This window comes from Asparagus officinalis, chromosome 1 (assembly GCF_001876935.1).
Source record: "Asparagus officinalis chromosome 1, Aspof.V1, whole genome shotgun sequence".
In the NCBI taxonomy this organism is placed as follows: Eukaryota; Viridiplantae; Streptophyta; class Magnoliopsida; order Asparagales; family Asparagaceae; genus Asparagus; species Asparagus officinalis.
Window position 1 is genome coordinate 93553276 of NC_033794.1, and position 6000 is coordinate 93559275.

Genomic DNA, 6000 nt, shown 5'->3' on the forward strand with positions numbered 1-6000 from the left:
CTATCACTATAGCCTTCCAATACATATCTGAAGTGAGTTTCTCTTCAATATATTTTCTTAATCTTTCCTTCCTACGTATACGTTGAAATTGTCTTACGCTTAGCACGCATTCTCAAAATACAAGTTACTAACGTGAACACGGCGGAAATAGTTGTATTAGCACACATCCTCTTCAATTTTTCTTCATCTACCATATCCATCTACATCCGTTACAAAATTAGCATACATTTACAACTTAATATGTCTACTTATTGAAGTTTTAAATTAATTAAATATTTAATACAAATATTAATTTCTTGAAACAAGATATCTAATTACACGAAAATTTATTTTAACTAATATCGCATTTAAGTCCACACGCTGATCAAACAAATATGATTAACGATTCAATCAAAGGGTTTTATTTGAAGGTCGTACTTCTCAATTACTCCAGGGAATTGAAATTCAATAATCAACTAATAGATCAACCATGTTCTTAAGAGATTATACACGTAACGAATTATCAAAAACAACACATTATATTACCCAGCGGGAAAAAATAAATTATCAAAAACCCTGTTGTTAACGATTCACATCAAGCACGAAGAAATGAATCTTAAAATTTCTAACCTTAGGGTTTCTCTAAATCCGAATTTCTCTAGCTAGATGGGGGTGTAGAGAATTAGAGAATGTAACCCTAGGTTAGGGACCATAACCCCTTATTTATAGATGTTGTACTTTTGTAATTTAGCCCCTCAATAAATCACAATTACAACCTGGTATCTGCACATATAACCCCATGATTATATTTAAATACCCATTAACCCAACTTAATTGATCACTTTAGTGGGTTATCCTGAAAGATAGCAATACACATTGATTAATCATATGTGCCCACAAATAGATTTATTAGATTAAATCCAACAATCTCCCACTTGGGCACCATATGATTCCTTAAACTGTGTATAACCTTATGAGCTCAAAAATTGCTATCACTGAAATGGTATTTCCGAACAATCTCGTCCATTGACTATATCAATATAGGATCAAAGCGGCCTTCGTCACATTTATCGTGACTCGACCCATCAATGGTCACATATACCAATACAATCAAACGACATAGATCAATCATGGATGTGCAGCATGAAAATTACATGCAATGTGATCAGTACATGTCTATTTTCAACTGGTCCTCCTTAGTGAGGTCAAAACCAAACATAATGTAACAGAGTGTCTTAACTGAATACTTTATTCTGATCAGACAATACAACCAAACATAAAGCACCACAAATACAAACTCCCACTAAAACATAATATCCTCAAATAATACCACACCCATATGAGCAGTATGCTCATGAAAGACCTTAGGTGGCAATCCCTTAGTAAGAGGATCAGCTATCATGGAGTTTGTCCCAATGTGCTCTATGGATATCTGTCCACTCTGTACCCTTTCTTTCACAACCAGGAACTTAATGTCAATATGTTTTGACTTAGTTGAGCTCCTGTTGTTATTGGAATACATTACTGCAGATTTATTGTCACAATATAGCCTTAGTGGTCTTTCAACATTTTCCAAAATGCGCAGTCCCGTGACAAAATTTCGCAGCCATATTCCCTGATTGGATGCCTCATAGCAAGCTACAAATTCTGCTGCCATAGTGGAGGAAGCTACTAGTGTTTGTTTGACACTTTTCCATGATATAGCTCCTCCTGCTAACATATAAATGTAGCCTGATGTAGACTTCCTGCTATCTTGGCATCCAGCAAAATCAGAGTCCGAATACCCAATGACCTCTAATTTCTCTGATTTTCTGTATGTGAGCATGTAATCTTTTGTTTTCTGAAGATACCTCATAACCCTTTTGACTGCTATCCAATGATCCATACCAGGGTTGCTTAAGTATCTGCCTAACATCCCAACAATGTACGCAATATCCGGACGCGTACATACCTGAGCATACATTAGACTTCCTACAGCCGAAGCATAAGGAATCTTCTGCATTTCCTGAATTTCAAGGTTACCTTTAGGGCACTGATTGAGACTAAACTTGTCTCCTTTAGCAACAGGGGTGTCACCTGGTCTGCAATCTTGCATGCCAAACCTTTTAAGTACCTTATCGATATAGCTCTTTTGTGATAATCCAAGAATACCCCGAGAGCGATCTCGATGTATCTGGATCCCTAATATAAAAGAGGCGTCCCCAAGATCTTTCATCTCAAAATTCTTTGATAGAAATCTCTTGGTTTCGTGCAACATGCCTATATCATTAGTGGCAAGCAAGATGTCATCGACATACAGAACCAGAAAAATATACTTACTCCCACTGAACTTGTGATATACACAGTCATCAACAATGTTCATCTCAAAACCGAACGAGATAACTATTTGTTGAAACTTATGATACCATTGACGAGGAGCTTGCTTGAGTCCATAGATGGATTTCCTTAATTTGCAAACCATATTCTTTGGGTCTCCTGACACAAAGTTTTCTGGTTGCACCATATAAATCATCTCATCAATGTCTCCATTGAGAAATGCAGTCTTAACATCCATCTGATGTAACTCAAGATCATAATGAGCAACAAGTGCCATGATTATTCTGAAAGAGTCTTTCGATGAAACCGGAGAGAAAGTCTCTGTATAATCAATGCCTTCCTTTTGAGTATAGCCTTTAGCCACAAGACGTGCCTTATACCTCTACACATTACCGTTTGCATCCCGCTTGGTTTTAAAAATCCATTTACAACCAATTGGTTTTGCACCTTCTGGTAATGGGACAAGTTCCCAAACCTTATTGTCTTGCATAGACTTGTACTCTTCATTCATGGCATCAATCCACTGTTGAGAGTTAGAACTTTTCATGGCCTGCGAGAAGTTGATTGGATCATCTTCCAACATTCCATTACTTTCCTCATGTTCTTGGAGAAATACAATATAATCATCCGGAATATCATTTCTCCTTTCTCTCGTGGATCTCCTTAATGGCACTGGTTCTTGAGGTTGTTGAGTTTGTTCTTCTGGAACAGGGAGTTGTTCAACATTATCATCTTGAGGTTCCGGATTTACTTCTTGAGCAACAACAGGTATAGGAACCTGAATATTGTCAAAAGTAACTGTATGGATTGGATCTGAAGCCAATTCCTCCTCAAAACTAATGTCTCTAACCTTATTTCTCCCCCCAAACTCAACATCCTCAAAGAATGTTGTTGTTCCCGTCTCAAAAATATTCCTTAGTGTGGGATCATAAAACTTATAGCCCCTAGAGCGTTTAGAGTATCCAATAAAGTAGCTGCTAACTGTTTAGGAGTCTAATTTCTTTTCATTTGGCCTATAAAGCCTTGCCTCAGCTGGACATCCCCAAATATGTAAATGATTTAAACTGGGCTTTCGACCAGTCCAAAGCTCATAAGGTGTTTTAGCAACTGCTTTACTTGGTACTCTATTCAGAATGTAAGCTATTGTCTTTAGTGCTTCTCCCCAGAGTGACTCTGGTAAAGAAGAATGAGTAATCATACTTCTTACCATATCCTTAAGAGTCATGTTTCGTCTTTCAGCTACACCATTCATGCTAGGTGAACCCGGCATGGTGTACTATGGGACGATACTGCATTCCTCTAGGTATCTAGCAAATGGTCTTGGACGTTATTCACCTGAACCATCATATCTACCGTAGTACTCACCACCACGATCAGATCTAACGGTTTTAATTCTTCTATTGAGTTGATTCTCAACTTCAGTTTTATAGGCTTTGAATATGTCCAGAGACTCAGATTTTTCATGAATAAGATATAGGTGCCCATAACGTGAGTAATCGTCTATGAATGATATAAAATATTATTGACCATTCCAGGATTCCTTAGGAAATGGCCCACAAATATCCGTATGTATCAATTCTAAGACATCCGAAGATCTGTTGGCACCTAATATCTTAACTTTGGTCTGTTTTCCCTTGATACATTCAACACATACGTTGAAGTCCGAAAAATCAAGGGAATCCAAAATGCCATCAGACACAAGACGCTCAATTCTACCTTTTGAGATATGACCTAAGCGCTTATGCCATAATGTCGCCGAATTTTCCTTATTTAATTTACGCTTAGTACCACATGATTCCACATGCAAGGATTCATTGTAAGAAGCAATTGTATCAAGCAAATATAGGTTGTCATAAATACTCAAGTAACCGGTTCCCACAACATTTGAATTAAAAGATAAACTGAATTGACTGTTTCCAAATGAACAAGAATAACCTGATTTGTCCAATACAGAAACAGAAACCAAATTCCGTCTAAAAGACGGTACTACAAAAGTATCTTTTAAATCCAAATAATAACCAGTTCCTAACAACAACCTAAAGTGCCCAATTGCTTCCACATCTACCGATTGTCCGTCGCCCACAAAGATGTGTCTTTCAACATCACTTGGCTTTCGGTAGCTCAGGCAACCCTGCATAGAAACACTTATGTGACTAGTAGCACCAGGGTCTAACCACCAAGTGTTTCTAGGTACTGAAGCTAAATTAACCTCAGAACAGACCAAAGTAAGGAACGTATCCTTATTATCACGCCAGGAGTGATATTTTGTACAGTCCTTCTTTACATGTCCAGGCTTCTTATAGAAGAAACAACCATGATTATCCTTATGTTGTTTCTTCTCAACTGGACCCTTAGCAGCTCCTTATCATTCTTCCTTTTCTTGCCCTTATCCTTAGAGGCATAGGCCAAATGAGCACTTTCTGTCTTATCTTGCTTCAACCTGTTTTCTTCTTGTACACAGTATGAAATGAGCTCATTTAGAGTCCATTTCTCCTTTTGACAGTTATAACTGACCTTAAATTGATTAAATTGTACAGGAAGAGACAACAGAACCAGATGCACTAATAACTCATCACAAAGATCGAGTTTAAGTGCCTTAAGTTTTGAAGCAATATGAGACATTTCCATAATGTACTCCCTGATATTTCCTTTGCCCTTATACTTCATTGAAATCAAGCGAGCTAACAGCGTGCTTGTTTCTACCTTATCGCTTTTCACAAAACGCTTCTCAATTTCGGCTAGGAAATCTTTAGCCTTAGTAATCCCTTCGGATTCTATGCCCCTGAAGGCTTCCGGAACGCCGCGCTTAATGATCATAAGACTCATGCGATTTGAACGCTCCCACTTCTCATGCTCCTTCTTTGCATCAGGAGTGCTATCCGCATTGAGAGGTTGGGGTTGTTCAGTTCTTAATGCATAGTCAAGATCCATGCAGCCAAGAACAATTAATATGTTCTCTTTCCAAACCTTGAAGTTTGTCCCATTTAGCATGGGAATTGAGTTGATGTTAGCAGAAATTGTTGCAGCAGATGCATTAGCTGAAATAAAACAAAAATGCTCACATCAATAACCATAATCAATAAAATTCAAATAATGACAATCCCCATCCAAGATACCGGCACAACATTAATATCAAGTCTTTGGACAGTAATATTAACTTGTAAGTGATACCTTGTTGCAATGATCAAACATTGACAATAACTCATGTCAAATAATGAAACTATCTTTGGATCGATTCATTATTCACATGTAAACCTTATAATTGTCACACGCTTATCATCGCAGATGTGTATACAGTCTAAATAAATATTAACCTTCCTTTGGGCCGATTAAATATTTACACGAAAGCATACACACAAACATCTCACATTCCTCATGAACAATCTACACAAGAGAGGTTACTTTGGCAACTTCTTGTTTCAATTAATCAATTGGAGTGAGAGACAACCTTAATACCTTAGTGTCATAATATTTGAATTAAATAATTGATTAAAAACCGAATTAGATTTAAATTAAAAAATTTAAATCAACTGAATTTCCAAAAACTTAATTGGGGTCTCACAGCTTAATTAGGGCCCATAACTTAATTGAATAAATTAAGTATACCAAAGTGGACCCATGAAAAGCCGAGGCTTAACCATAATGAACACGAAGTTCCCTTAACTTCGAACGCGAGGTTCGACTGTATTGAGTACGAGACTCACT